Source organism: Paramormyrops kingsleyae, chromosome 9, assembly GCF_048594095.1.
Source record: "Paramormyrops kingsleyae isolate MSU_618 chromosome 9, PKINGS_0.4, whole genome shotgun sequence".
NCBI classification, from domain to species: Eukaryota; Metazoa; Chordata; class Actinopteri; order Osteoglossiformes; family Mormyridae; genus Paramormyrops; species Paramormyrops kingsleyae.
The window spans coordinates 29,542,732-29,559,424 of NC_132805.1; the positions used below are offsets into that span (position 1 = coordinate 29,542,732).

Consider the following 16,693-nt stretch of genomic DNA (forward strand, 5'->3'; position numbering starts at 1 on the left):
TAGGTTCCGGTCTTGGCGTGGGCTTCTGCGGCCAGCTTGACCTGCCAATAGCTACTCCAGAGGTCTAATGAGTTGAACCACGTTGACCCGGTGATGTGATCCAGCAAGTCGTCGAATCATGGTAGCGGATACAGTAGGACTCTTTCCTCGTTAACGTGTCCAGTTGTTGGTAGTCAACGCAAAAATGCCACGACTCGTCCTTCTTGGTGACAAGGACTGGTGGAGCTGCCCACGGACTGTCAGACACCTCGATAACTTTCGCCGCTGCTATCTCTCGGATCTGCTGCTCTGCCGCTTGTCACTTCGCTATAGGCAGTCCGTGCAGACGCAGACGGATGGGCGGGGCGACTCCCATGTCAATGTTATGCTGCACTAGGGAAGTGGGCCGGCAGTCTTTGGTGCTGGCAGCGAAGATGTCCTGGAACAAGCTCAGCAGAGCCTGGAGCCTGTCCCACTGCTCCACTGTGAAGTCCTGACTGCAGCACCGCCACAATTCCTCCGGTGCTGTTGTTCCCCATGGTCCAGGCTGGATTTGCAGCTATGTCACTGGCGGGGAGCTTGCCTCAGGAGCTGGGGGCTGCTCTCTTCCTTCACAGCATCGACGCATCTCCTGCTCTCTACCCCTGCCGCTGGCCACCGCTGTCATGCTGTACCCATCACGCCTGTACCAAGGCAGAGAGACGTCCCTGGCACATCGATGACGACTCCCAGGTGGTCTACAAGTCAAGTGCGATGATGCAGGGGTTGGCAGTGTTGGCTAGCCAGACCTCCTGCACCACCATGTGCGTTGCCAGTGTGACTTCCAGCTGCCTCTTCCCCCTCATGGCTGTGTGCATACTCCTCACTGAGGTTAGCTGGACGTTTATCACCTCTCATGCCAGCAGGTCGGTGTGGCCGTAGTGGTGCCTGGCATCGCATTCAGGCAGATCAGGGTCGTGGTGGACCCTGTGTCCATCGAGGCTTGGCAAGACGTCCCGTCCACCAAGCAGTCAACATACAGGCTGCAGGCCTTGCCAAGCCGGCCCACTCTGGGTACGGGCGCAAGAGCTGGACTGTTATGCTTTGTGGGTGGTGCCACCCGCCCGGTATTTCCTGGCTGCTGTTCAGGGTGTGGATGCAGCAATGTAGTGAGGCAGTTTTGGCCAATGTGTTCAAGTTTCCCACAGCAGAGACATAGTGTGCGGCGGCAGGCGAAGGTTGTTGGCGAGGCCCAGGAGCGATGGTGCACATGTCTTTGCCCATCTCCTCTTCCTTGGTGCTGTACCCAGGACTTCCTCAGCCTCCTCTGCCATCTCCACGGCCACCATCATGGTGCCTGGCTTCAGCAGGCGGACATGAAAGCACTCGCAGAAAGGAGCGGAGGGTCAGTTTGTCCTGCACCAGCCAGGGGAGGTGAGGATAGTCACACTGCGAGTAGTCAGTCCTCCAACATGGATGCAAATGCCCCCAGACTTTTGCCGGCATGCTGCTGGCGGTCAAGCTGCTCTCTCAGACACACGGTGACACGAGTGCTGGACATGGCGATGGCAGACGAATGAATGACGCAGAGTGGAAATGCGTGAGGACACACAAAATGGCTATACTGAGCATATGCCTCTCACTCTTACCACACACACACACACACACACACACACCATGCTGACCATCCCAGCTACTCATACCACACATCACTATTTACAACATTTAACATTTAAACAATACACATGACATTAACATGTACAACATATGTAACAAAAACACAGAGCTATTTGCACTATTTACACGGCTGGCACCAGTCTAGTGGCGCTGCCTGATAGGTACCCCCCCAGCACCACAACACTATATGTTGACACAAATATTATGGTAGAAAAATGTCAAATAAAACACACACGCTATATTAGGGATATCAGTCTTGTAAATCTCAGATATCCCTCTTGTGGTTGTCCCTGGCTATCGTAAAAGTTCATTTTGTCTGGAAGACGAAGAAATGGCACCTAAGTGGACAGTACTACAATTATACTGCCCGACTACAACCCTAACTGCAGTTCAGGCTTCCAAAGATCACTCATACATGAGCAATTACTAAAAAGCAATACAATTTTTGTCTTTCACTGGTGATCACATGCGGCTTGACAAGTAATCGCATTAAAAGACAGAGCACTCCAAAAACACAGTATATAGTCATCGCTCTGGGGCCATCCATTATCCCGGCTCCTTGGGAAACTTTAGAAAACTTGGGTTGTCAACAAGTTCACCCAAAGGAAAAGGAAGACTGAGATTTGTGCAGAGGATCTGGTAATACAGGCTTTCGATTATGAGAAAAATGACAAGGTAAAGAGATGCTTTTCAGCCTAGCTCTGACTCATAAGCTCTAAAAATGGCATTTTTAATACCCATCACTACACAGAATGTATCTGGAGAAAAATGAGATAGTTAATCAATAGAAAAGGCTGCAGTGTGTACCCCTGAAATCCTATAATTATAGTGACAACTCAGGTATGATTCCACTACATCCCTCAACAGCATGTCATACAAACCGGCATAGTAAAAACATGTTTTACGGCGAGCAAGTCTGGAGTTTTAGAATAATTCTGGAAGAGCAAATGGCGGTTCGTAAAATAATTCTGAATATGGACTGAATGCTGACCAAGACTTACTGGTCTCTTCATTCACTGAAGTATGTGCTGCCCATAGCGCCGGGTGCTCAGATACAAACCAGCTTAGTCTGATTCGTATCACTGGACACAAGGAGGACAAACACACACACACACCCAAACACATGCGCACACACACACACACACACGCACACATACAAACACACACATTCACACATACAAACACACACACACACCCAAACACATGCGCACACACACACATACACACACACCCAAACACATGCGCACACACACACATACAAACACACACACACACATTCACACACGCGCATGTAGGGTATACATATCCTTATGGGGACCGCTCATTCATTTCAATGGGAAAAATGCTAATGCTAACTATGACAACCTTAACCCCCTACCCTGCCCTAACCATAACCATAAGTAACCAAACAAAATACAAGAGTTTTTGCATTTTTAGTTTTTTCATAGCAGTCACCGATTTTTATAAAATAGAGTTTTCCCTTATGGGGACCAGGAAACCGGTCCCCATAAGGGAAAAAAAACGGATATTTATCACGTTATGGGGACATTGTGTCCCCATAAGGATAGGTAAACCCGCTCGCACACACACACAAACACACACACACACACAAACACACACACACTCACACACACACACACTCACACACACACATGCACACACACACACACACACACACAGATGGCAGCTCACAGGAGCTGTTAACCCTCATCCATTGAGCTCGGCTTTCTGCTGAGATGTAGCAGGTGGAGGACAGACACAGAACGAGCACCACGGCCAAGCGTGAGTAGTGAAAAAGCAAAACCTCTACGCTGAAGCGAGTAAGACACAGGGATCAAAGAAGAACAGGGCATTTTTGGGAAGAGCAGAGTCTTATCTGTTGTAATATTAATTAGCTAGTTAGGGTAATTCAGATTCATGCACTTCTGGACACAGCTCTATGCTAAAGAGCCATGAAGCAGCTATATAATTATTTTTCCAAGATAACATAGAAAAGACTTTGATAAATATTTAAATAATTTAACTGTTTTTAGGCAAAGAAAATGTAAGGGAGATATGTAAGAACGTCACACTCCCAGGGTGGTTCAAATCCCACCTCTGTTCTGTGTGTGGAGTATGCAGGTTCCTCTCATGCAGGTTCCCCCTGGTTCTCCGCCTCCCGCAGTCCAAAGTCATGCACTAAGTTTAATCTGCGTCTCTAAATTGTCCATAAAGCCTGATTGCTTGTGCGCCCTCTGCTGCCTGGGAAAGGATCCAGCTCCCCTCATGCCTAACCAGGATAAGCGGCTGCAAGATGGATGGATGTAAGAATTTGTCTTGGTGGAATGGAGGAGTGCAGCTCCTCATTTTTCCCTGAGGATGGAGGTCTATTGGATACCGCACGTGATGATTTGTGATCACCAGCCTGGTGAAAAGAAAAAAAAAAAAAAGGCTCAGTGGAAGGGTAGAGAATAGCAGAATGCATGCAAATGTCAGAATGGCAGGAATGGTGCAATTATTGCATGAGAGAGCTGACACTGTTCTCTCATTGCCTCTGTCAGCGGGAACGTCAAAGGCCTCATGGCAGGTTCACCTTGGCTGCTACGGGCTGCTCCTAACTGGTAATATCCATGCAGCATAAAACCACAGGCAGTCCTCTGTCAGTATATAGAGCATTAGGCTCATTTTCTGATCATAACCTATAACATAACCCGCATTATGGGCAAAGGCACGGCAGTGGAGTTAATGCTTATGAAAGCAGTCATGACTCAGCGTTACGGTGGAATGCCCTATTGTTCCCAGCACAGCAGCTTCAACAACAGAGCACTGTATTACCATATTAACAATGCGCACCGGAATACCTGCCTTTGAAAACAATGACAACAAATTATTAACTAAAAAAAAAACAAAAAAAAAAACAGCAACAATAACAATAAAATATTTTAAAATGATTATTAATAATAATAATTGTTATTATTATTAGTGATTGTTGATATAAGTTATAACTAATTGCTGTAACAGAAACTCCATTATGACCATTTTTAGAAAATAAAAAAGATGAAAATAAGTTACAGCTGAACCATGCAAAACTGTAGAAATCAGACATAAACCCCACATGCTGTACAGATAAACACTTACTCTTCTTAGCTTTGTGGCAGATTTGATGGAAATCTGGCAGTCATAGATTGTACTTCCAGTGTTTGTTTACCTCCATGAAACAAGGCATGAAACAAATGAGGTTGTTTCATTACTTAATGCTTGAACGTAAACATACTGTGGTTAATAGACTGAGCTGTTCTGCAATGTGCCTAAAACGTCGGAGCGTAACAAATACAGCGAGTAACGCCAGCATGTGAATAAATGTTTTTCCTTTGCCCTGCAGTGCACCTCTACACTTCCTGTACGTGTCTAATACACAGCTAAATCTTTTTCATGAAGTACTGCTCACTAATTTATATAAAACTCCAGGAAATCACAGCCGGGTCTGCCGTCACTGTGAATCAGTAAAGACGCTTGCTAATCATCTACAGAAAATGTAAAGCAATGTGATAGGTGTCTGTTCTCTCTTTCAAAAACTTATTTTTTTCCCAGGTGCAATAATGTTGTTTCATTGCAGATTCATCCCAAGGTAGTTGGGTAGGGAGTTTAGCCCAAAGGAATCAGTCGACCAGTTCTCCTCTGGAGCGTGGGTATCACTGGGATAATAAAGCGCTGTCTGAATTCAGCATACGGATCTGCATTATACTGGTCCAAAAGGACTAAAATAAGTCTACGTTGCTTGGTGTACAAAAATACTCTACTTATCAAACTTCATAAGATTTATAAGACTTTATAAAAAGGTATATTGGTTTCTTGCAAACATGTAAAAAGTGCACATGCACTTTGAAACAGCTACATGATTAATTATAAATGCAATGGCAGGACAATTGCAGGAATCCTGACCTTAAAATAACAATACAAAAAGGATGTATCTGCAGTATTTGAAGCAATCCCTAAGCTGAACTTCAACAAATTGGCCATAAAACTCATTTCTCACTCCTCATGCAAACAATCTCTTAAATCCCTGGGAGGCTGCGGCTGGTGGTGCAGAACCAGGCTTCTGAACAATGGACCAGCAATTAAAGCGGGGCTGGGGGGGTGGCGGGGGGCAATATGATTAATCAATCAATCTCAGCTCTGTGTTTGGATGTCATATGCTTTAGGGACAATGCACAAAAACAACAATAAATAAAGCAAATATCGAAGTGTAGACTGCATAGCATATAAGCATGATTATTTTCTTGTTTTGATTCCCAAACCTCAGTGCAAATGATACCACTGGGTATATAAGCGAAACATATAAGCGAAATACAGTATAAACACCTGGTATGTTGTCGGGGATTTGCAAAGCAGCAGGTGCCTCTGCAGTAGGGCTGCCCACCCCACGTCTTGGTCCGTGCCCAGTTATTACACAGGGTCACGGAACGTTGGGGGTTTTCTGGAGGTGTTAGATAACTTAAAAAAAAAAACTGTACACTTGTTAATTTTACAGCGCCTCACGGTCCCACGTTTACATCTGAGAAAAAATGCAAACGGTTAAATTTATGAAATCCCTGATTGACCTGCCAGTACTGCCTTCCCTCTCCCCCCACCCCAGCCAGTTAACCAATCCGTGAAATTTTTATATGACATAAACTGGTCTACAGGCTTCAAAGAGTCTCTACAAAGAGTCTCTACTCTATAGAATCCTGTGATGGCAGCTGTGTCATTCATCCATCTTCTGTATCACCTATTGTATGTATAGGCCAATGCAGTGGCGGTTAAACTGGAGCCTTTCGCCGGAAGCACAGGGCACAAGCCAAGGGGACACCGTGGGTAGGATAGTAATTCATTGCATGTTACGCCCCAACACAATATGGGCAGTTTAGAGATGCCAATTCGCTTAACTGCATGTTTTAGGGCAGTGTTTCCCAACCCGTCAGGGAGCAAAAATGTCAACTGTCTGGCAGGGAACTGAGAGGGAGCAAAAACATGGACCGTCTGTGGGTTCCCGAGGACTGGATTGAGAAACACTGTTTTAGAAGAAACCCATGCAAATGGGGACAGAATATGCAAACTCCACACTCACACAGAGTGTTACGTCATGTTTTATATACAGTGTGTTTATGAATATTTTATATGAATGAGATAAATATAACATTTTGCAGAAGAGCAGTGGGCGACATGAACTTGTGGGATGCATCTACCCTCTGTTTCATGTTTCTATTTCCCCAGAGAGCAGCTTCCCCACTTTCCAAAAAAAGTATGCCCTCTAAAAATAGTTTACAGCGATCCCTCTCCTGTTTCTAGTCAGTCTAAAGCCAAAATGAGGCAGAATTATATAATGGCATCTGCTTGCAGCAGGTGAGAAGAGGATCTGTATACTGAGGAAGAGCAGATGTGTCGGCCATGTGAGGCACAGGGATACTGGGGCAGGACAGTAATACACTATATGGACTAAATTATAAATTATCGAATTCAGGTGTTTCATTCAGACCCATTACCACAGGGGCATAAAAGCACATGCAATCAGGTTTACAGACATTTTTGGAAGAATGGGCTGTTCTGAAGAGCTCAGTGAATTCATGCATAATACTGTCACAGGATGCCACCTTTGCAATAAGTGAATCAGTGAAATTTCTTCCCTGCTAAAAACTCCATGATCAACTGTAAGTGGTATTATAGCAAAGTGGATGTGTTTAGGAACAACAGGAACTCGGCCACGAAGGGGCAGCCCATGTAAAGAAACACAACGGGGTTGCTGAATTCTGAGGAGTATCACGTGTAAAAGTCGCCAAAGCTCTGGTGACTCAATAACTGCAGAGTTCCAAACTTCCTCTGGCATTAACTCCAGCACAAAAACTGTGCATTGGGAGCTTCATGGAATGGGCTTCCGTGGCTGAGCAGCCGCATGCAAGCCCTCACATCACCAAGCATTGAAAGCATTGGATGCAGTGGTGTAAAGTATGTCACCATTGGACTCTAGAGCAGTGGAGACATGTTCTGTGGAGTGACAAGTCACGCTTCCCTGTCTGGCAGTCTGATGGACGAGTTTGGGTTTGGCAGATGCCAGGAGAACGTTACCTGCCTGACTGCATTGTGCCAGCTGTAAAGTTTGGTGGAGGAGGGATAATGGTATGGGGTTGTTTTTCAGGGGCTGGGCTGGGCCCCTTAGTTCCAGTGAAGTGAACTCTTAATGCTTCAGCTTACCAAGACATTTTTTGGACAATTCTATGCTTCCAGTTCTGGGGAAGGCCATTTTCTGTTCCAGCATGACTGTGCCCCAGTGCACAAAGGAAGGTCCATATAGACATGGTCGGGTGAATATGGTGTGGAGGAACTTGACTGGGCCACACAGAGCCCTGACCTCAACCCCATCAAATACCCTTGGGATGAACTAGAACGGAGTCGGTGAGCCAGGCCTTCAAGTCCAACCTCAGTGCCTGACCTCACAAATGCACTTGGATTAAAGCATCTGATCAATAAATAACATTTAAATGTCAGTACACGTGGACACTGGTTACTGTTAATGCTAAGAACACCCCTTTTCTGTCACCTAAAAGACATACAGAGAAAGATAAGAACATAAGAAAATAAGAAATTTACAAATGAGAGGAGGCCATTCGGCCCATCAAGCTCGTTTGGGGAACTATGGATTTAGAATGGGATGTTATAAATTTCTTGTAAGTGTAATGGCCAGGTGTCTCAATACTTCTGTCTGAATAATGTATATGTTAGGATGGATGGGTGGATAAACGGATGGATGGATGGATGGATGGATGGATGTTGTTCTATGTCTGATTTGCTCTGGCGGTGGTTGATAATGATGATGATGATGAACTGATCTGAAAGGTGTCTGTAAGCCCCAGTTTTTATCCTCCCACTAAAATGACACTTTTTAAAGGTACAAATCCATTCAGGGAATAAGTCTTTGATATACCACAGACACTCCATAAAACTGTAGCCGATAACCTTTTGTTCACAAAAAAAAAAAAAAAACTTTTGGTGTCAAGCTATTAAAATAATTGCAATTATGAGACAAGCTGCATAATAAAAACATCAAAAGGTAAATCCAATTTTCAATCAAACAGCCATACTGGAGAACATCGGTAGCACAATAACTTAAGTGGCCGTGTCTGTGAGTGAAGATCGAGGGAATGATAAAGGACCATTTGGCTGCATGCAATAATTATACTTGATTGATGGTGTAAAAGGGAACTGAGAATACTTTTCAAAACCAAGCGGGTGAACATTTTTTTTCAGGTCACAGAAGACAATCCAACATGCAATGTCAATTGTTAAAAAGAGATTCAATGATGAGCCCCAACAAAGTGAAATAAAAATGACAGTGACTGACTCACGCCCTTTCAAAACACAGATGTAGCGGTACTTCTTCAGATAAACGCTGCAATAGCTGTGTGCTTTTTTTCGTAATTATTACAATATGCAGTAATTTAAGCTTGGATGGAGGGGAACACTAAATAAATTTCCCCCCATGCCGTTTTTAAAGCATCTTGCGAACGTTAATGAATGTGAGACCTTCAAATCACTTTTCTGAAAAAAGAGCAGAATTCCAAGAACAAAATGCTTAAAGCTATCAATAAGCACACATGTTTTCATAAATAAAGGAAATTAAACTTGCACAGAGCACACAGTTAGAAGAGTCTGCTTGATTACCTCAAAAACTTATTTTTTCAATGCAAATCTTATTTATTATGTGTTGAGGCTGAATTGTTGTTGCATTAAAATTTAATTGAGCAATTGCAGGAAAACAATCAAACATTGCAAAATAAAGTAAAGGATAAACACTTCAGGCTCTTCACAGACTCAAGGTTTTTTTTCTTTCAAGTTAATAGAACGTGATCCTTTATAAAAATGAAGAGGGAAGATGTGTGTGTCATTTTGGAAATAAATGATCTTGGAATAAAATAAGAGAATTTATAAATAATGTACCAAGGTTAATTTTTCCAGTTTTCTGGGTAATACATAATTTAATGAACAGCACCAAAAAAATTTTATAAAAATAAACGTGCATTTTCTATATAACAACAGTATGTACTGTGTTTATATGATAAAGCGTATTTCAAAATGTTACCATTAGTTAGGTGACATTTCAAGCTGAAATCAGAATGAACTGTTAAAATCGCGGAAAGTTAGTTGAAACATCAAATTTTCAAACCCTAGGTGACTAAGAAAAGACTATATAATAATAATGAAAACTGGAAATTTAAAAAAAAATTTACCATGCACTAAAAGACATCCAAAAAAATGCATTGTACAGACAAAACGGGTGCATTTGCAGTGCAGTCACAGCCGCAAACATGACTTTAAGACCTTCCCTTGTTCTCATTTGCCACTACACTGTTTAGTTCATTTAACGCTGGTTACGCTTCATAACATCTCCTATTGGGGGTTCCTCTAATTTCAAACAAAGCAGAAAGGCCAGCCAGTGCTCTCCACTGAGGAAGAAGGGATGTTGTAAAACAGGCGTACAGACTAACCCCCCCCCCCCCCCCCCCCATACTGCCCCCACTCATTTCCCCTCACCCTCTGCTTCTACATCACACGCTAGGAAGAACGGCACAATTTCTGAGCATGAAGTCTGTTCCACACTGTAATGATGGGGTGATGAGACGTTGAGATGGAGGAGGATAGCCAGAACTGCTCCAGTGCCAATTTGACATCAATCTTACTTTTGAACTACCGCTCGATACATGAAAAGTCCATTTGTTCGTATGCACATGCAAACTAAACAGGAGCACCTTCAGTCAAAAAACAAACAAAAAAAACATTTGAGTAGAGAGATCCTATCCCAATAAATAAACAAGCTATATGTGATGGCACTAATGAACAGTAGGCGGGAAACTCAAAGGCGAGCTCACCTCATCTATACTAATCTGCCGGCGTTTGCCTGGCATTACACTCGGACAGAACCCATCCCGATACAGCTGCAGATGTCATCACTGCTTAAACAGCAGAACAGCTGCTCCTCAGCTGGACGGGATACACAGTTGTCTGCATGAGCCTTGGATACACTGTTCAAGGTGCCCGACTGCTTGTTTGAGGATAAACTTTCCTGTGCTGAACACTGAGGTTAGCTGTGCGTAATGCTTCTTTGGGAACATCACGTCTCATTACTACTGTCCCTCAAATGACAATTGACTAACACGTAAAATTGTACTGCAGCTTTTACACAGTTAAATACCTGTACATGCATGAGTGATTGTTACTTCATTTCTATCTATTTCCGGCATCAATTTTTTAGGCCGTAACTGCATTAATGGCTGCTTCTTTCCCGTGACAAATTCCCTACATAATGATTATAGTCACCTACAACCCAGTTTCCAAAAAAACTTGGGACACTGTGTAAAATGTAAATAAAAACACAATGTAATGATTTTCAAATCACATAAACTCATACTTAATTGAAAACAGAACAAAGACAACATATCAAATGTTCTTAAGGGCTTGAATCGAAGGCAACTTGACTTCTTTTTCTTGAAGACATTTCACCTCTCATCCAAAAGGCTTCTTCAGTTCTAAATGTCTGATGGCGAGTTCCAGGTATTTATCCTCTAGTGGGGTTGTCACCTTCAAAGTGGTCGTTGACACACTCTGCTGTCCAACGGGTCATTAAGGTCACTTGGGGCAAGGTGTGGATCAAGGTGTGGGTCAAGGTATGGATCAAGGTGTGGATCAAGGTATGCCCTTCACATTTAAATCACCTGGGAAGGATCTCAATACTGCCTTATAGTTGGCTGATAATTGATGTCTAAAGCCTCCAGCTCTGTTCAGTGATGGACGCTGCCTACACGCTTAAATGAGCTTAAAGAGTGTTGTTAAAAGAAGAGGTGATGCAATACCGTGGTAAACAAGCCAAACTTTTTTTTCATGTGCCAACTTTTTTGAAACATGTTGATGGCACCAAATTCAAATTGAGCATATTAGTCATAAAATGCTCTGTTTCAACATTTGATATGTTGTCATTGTTCTATGTATTCTTCTTCAATTAAATATGAGTACATACGATTTGTAAATAATTGCATTCTGTTTTTATCTACATTTTACACAGTATCCCAACTTTACTGGAAACGGGATTGTATCTTCCAAAACTGTTTATGCAGTACACAGCTGTCATGGGCCCAGAACCAGAACCAGAATCCAGAAGCACAGGGCAGGTCCAGGACATGATAACAGAGCACAAAATTGAGATACAGTGATCCCCTGCTATATTGCGGTTCAGCTATCGCGCCCCCGCCATATTGCGGTTCAGCTATCGCGCCCCCGCTATATCGCAGATTTTTCCCTGACGTGTCACAGTTCTCTGCGTATCGCGTACCCTGCTTGTGATCCGATTGTTTTCCTTTTGTTTTAAACCCTACAATGGCTCCCAAGTATCCAGCATCTTCTAAGCCTTCTGACAGTAGTGAGCCTAAGCACCAGCGCCATTCAGGAGAAGGTAAAACTCCTGGATATGCTTCAGGAAGGAAAGCGTTATGCGGACGTCATTGGCCATTATGGTTTGAATGAATCGACGGTATGCTACATCAAGAAGGATGAAAAGAATATATAAGAGCCGTATATGTTTTTATTTTTAGATATTGCTTTATGTATACAGAGAGACACATTACATATTATTATTTTATTATTATTATGTTACTCATATCCTTAGCCAGACATCCACATATATGTGTTGTTTTAATGAGTTTAATAAGTTGATTAAAGCATGCGGGAGGGGTATTTTAAGGCTTAAACTATAAAAAAAAATGTTTATTTATATGGTCTTTCTATATCGCAAATTTTCATCTATCGCTGAAGGGTCCGGAACGCATCACTATAATTCAATCATACCTGTTCACCTAACTGCATGTTAAGGTACTGCAGGAAGAAACCAGTGGAAACCCACAAAAACTCACACTGATAAGGGTCAGGAATCAAACCCCAGTCTCAGAAATTTCACCATACTACAATAAAATCAATACAGACATGTCTGCTATAATGCGAGATACTGTTATATCCTTGTTTGATGCAAAATTGTGTATTTATGGAAAAATTTCCTTAGAGGCAGATCACACAAAACATAACCAAACCATATACCATTAGCTGCAAATCGCTTCGTAAGATTATGCGTTAAAGCTTTTCTTTTATGTCTAAAACCTAAAATTATGCCAATTCACTTCTTAGATGCTTCTTGTAACCATGCTCACTCATATTTACAATACATTTTGTGAAAATTATTATGCTTCAGTATCTCATCCTCTCAGACGATACAAAAGAGAAAACAATTTTAATAATTCAACAAGTTTAATATTCAACAATTACCGGTCCATAGAGTCCCATTTAGCTCTGGTTGGATACATTTTAGATGAACTGAATATATATGTAGTGTGTCCTACTTTTGAAATATATTCAAAACGTGTTCTTTTTTAAACATTGCAAATATCATCCGAGACTTTAGGTATTTGAAGCTGATCTTAAGATGTTAACATGAAGAAATTTACAGTAATGTGCAGAACACATGGACAGGAATTCAAATACAAATCCAGTTCAAAACAGTCTCCCATTACACTTCTGAAAATGAGCCCTTCAAAAGTAAAGTAGGCGAGCTGAGTATTAAGAGTAGCCCATTCCCAAAGGACCCACTCATTTAGGGTGTTACTCCAATAGGTGAGCTGAGTATTAAGAGTAGCCCATTCCCAAAGGACCCACTCATTTAGGGTGTTACTCCAATAAGTGAGCTGAGTATTAAGAGTAGCCCATTCCCAAAGGACCCACTCATTTAGGGTGTTACTCCAATAGGTGAGCTGAGTATTAAGAGTAGCCCATTCCCAAAGGACCCACTCATTTAGGGTGTTACTCCAATACGTGAGCTGAGTATTAAGATTAGCCCATTCCCAAAGGACCCACTCATTTAGGGTGTTACTCCAATAGGTGAGCTGAGTATTAAGAGTAGCCCATTCCCAAAGGACCCACTCATTTAGGGTGTTACTCCAATACGTGAGCTGAGTATTAAGAGTAGCCCATTCCCAAAGGACCCACTCATTTAGGGGGTTACTCCAATAGGTGAGCTGAGTATTAAGAGTAGCCCATTCCCAAAGGACCCACTCATTTAGGGTGTTACTCCAATATGCAAAATTTAACATGTAGGAGCTGAAATCAAGTATAAGCCAAATAGAGGGGAAACTTTTCCCTATTTATTAATTCATGTTTTGGAAACACATGCTATAGCAGAACTGTCTGTATATAATGTTGTACAATGGTTTGTGAAAAGGTTGTAATGATAAAATTGTGGGTTTCTGGATACTAATGCTTGTATGACCACTTACAGTAAATGTAATCACTTACAACTTAATAACTTTTTCAAATCTTGTATTAAGCTGTATCAAGGTCCATAATAAATCTGACCTGCTATTCAAAGTTAGCTTCCGCCTGTAGTTTTCACTTTTATCTCCACACAACTTAAAAAGATTATGAAACATAATTAAAATCTTTAACGTAACTTAAATTGTCCAAGATTTTTTTTACAATGTTGGCAATTACAGCAATAGATACCAACGGCATGGGGAGTAGCACCAAAGCCTTGCACCTCCATGATTGCTGGATTAAATCCCCCTGTTCGTGTGCATGTGATGTACATATTTCGTTGTGGGGACCAAATCTCGCCACAATGTGATAAAAACCTGTTATTTTGATGTTGTGGAAAGCATGTTTTCAGTCCCCACAAGGGGAAAATCCATTTCATAAAAATCTGTGAATGCAATTAAAAAATTAAAAAGCCAAAAGTCTAGTACTTTGTTTGGTTACTTATGGTTAGGGTTAGGGCTGGGCAGGGGTTATGGTTGTCATAGATGGGATTAGGGTTTTTCCCATAGAATGTCCCCACAAAATATGAATAGAAACATGTGTGTGTGTGTGTGTGTGTGTGTGTGTGTGAGAGTGTGAGGTTGTATGAGTTTCCCCCCCACGGTTAGGCCAATCACTATCTTTACATGACGTGTAATGTGTGTGCATGTGCCCAGTGATAGACTGGCATCCTGTCCAATATGCCCCCCTGCCTGATGCCCCATGCAGCCTGGGCATGACAAACCAGGCAGAGGTCCATGCGCAGAGTATTCCATGGTCATTTATCAAGAAAAAAAGCAGGATCCAAAACTCATAGTTGTAAACAGGCAATTAGGCAGAAGAATCATAACAGGAGGAGCAAACCAGAATCAGAATCCAAAGGACGACGTCAAGAAACAGGCAGAGGGTCAGTGAACAGAAGGCAGTTATCAATGGTAACAACAAGGAGATCCACTCGGTACAGGGTAGGACTTACAATATCTCACAATGAACTGATACGAATAACTGGCATTTAACTGCTCAAACAGGAAATGCAACACGGGACTTAATAAACTTAATAAAAGGGTGAATGGCTATGCTGAAGACCCAGGTTGGATTCCGGATCCGGGTTTAGACTGGACTGGGGCCCTGACACTAGGAAAGGTTCCCCCACGACCCTATCTAGGTGTATTTTTGGTTTATTAGATTTCTTCCATCGAACCGTTGGCTTAAATGAAATGTGGTTTCAGTGAGATGTAGACCTGAAAGTGTGAAAATGGGAAATAAATTTTAAAAAATGATGCCTGCAAACAACTGCTTCCTGTAAAGGTAGCTTGTTTGCTTGTCCGGTCATGTTGCTGTTATTTTAACTTTTTCTTTGCTGTTCATGAAGGGTTAGAACCGATTTAGCACCTGATTCCCCATTTAGACAATCCATAGATCACTCACTCCCAAGCTGGACTGTCTGCGTCTCAACATCACGAGTTGCCATGGCTATTTTGCTGGCTGTTCTGTGCAGTTGAGACATGTTATTATGTTATAACCAATATCAAAAGATACAATAAGCAAATATAATTCCAGAAAGTAAACTTGTGCGGTAATTCTGGAGTGTATTAAAAGCCGGGAACAGACATTAGTGGAGACTGTAGCCTGTGCGTGATGAACATACTTATTGTCTTTCTGAATGAGAATAAAGACAAATGACTAGCAAAAACATCGGCTCAAAGAGAAAAACGTTGAATTTGTCTGGATTTGGAAAGCTGCAGAATGCCGCTGATGGCTCTCTAACCTGAAGGGTTGCCCAGCTTTGAATCAACACGCCCAGTGTGCGCTGGGTAGAGAACGACATTTTAAAAATGGATGAATACTTTTCCCATCCATATTTGTCCAAATAGAATTCTTTCTAAGGTTACATAAGGTCCACTAAATAAATTATAAAATGCCCACAATTCAAAGACTGACCTTCACCACGGGTTAATATTCCAGTTATACCTGTCTTTCAGGAATATATGTCAAATCATAAAAGATAACATTTACTAGTCCCCGTCATACAAATGAGATCGGTTAAAATCACTTATCACTCTGAGGATGGTGATAATGAGCAACAGAGTGAGACAGGAAGCCAGATGACCTGAGGGACTCTGGAAGCTTCTGGAATGGGTCTCCGGCCGCTCTGGGCAGCAGCCGCAGTCACATCCGTCTCCTTACAGCTTCCATTCAGACAAACCTGTACATTCACGAGCCCCACAGCTGAGGGCTGCGTCGCGTCTTTCTTCAATTAATTGCAATTCAATCAGTTACAGTCCCTGGGGCTTTCAATGCGCAGCCCAGACTAATGAATCTGAATCCACTGCTGTTATTTCCCTCACTGTCTTTCTCCATTTTGCTCCTGCTCCCATATTGCAAAGTGCAGGAAAGCAGGGGGATTCACCTCCGCTCTCGTGTTATGGTCATCCACAGTTGTGCACAAGTGGACGACTATTTTCTAAAGAAGACATATAATTCACATTTGTCTGTCGACAAAGAGGCATTGTATAGAAATTACTTGGCAGTTAATAAAATATGATGAAAATAACGTAAGGGATTTATGTGTCGCATCATTAGATGAGAGTGATTAGGAATGACACATTATTATTACTGTTACAGTCAGTCTTAATGTCAGGTGCTCGGAAATATCAGTCTACAGCCGAAAGCCCAGCTGCTCAGCACGGCCACTGTAACTTAGACTAGTAAGAAGTGT

At 42.3% G+C, this 16,693-nt stretch overlaps 1 protein-coding gene across 5 annotated transcripts in view; it reads right to left on the reverse strand.

The window, feature by feature from the left end:
- Window positions 1–16,693, reverse strand: part of adcy2a (adenylate cyclase 2a) — a 77,276-nt gene that overhangs the window by 34,389 nt on the left and 26,194 nt on the right. The window contains exon 1 of one of the 5 annotated variants that reach the window (XM_072716750.1): window positions 3,731–3,879. The exons of the other annotated variants lie outside the window; for them this stretch is intronic. The gene's annotated coding sequence lies outside the window, so the exon portion shown is untranslated. Of the gene's footprint in view, window positions 1–3,730; window positions 3,880–16,693 lie in introns of those variants that run through there. 5 annotated transcript variants of the gene reach the window in all.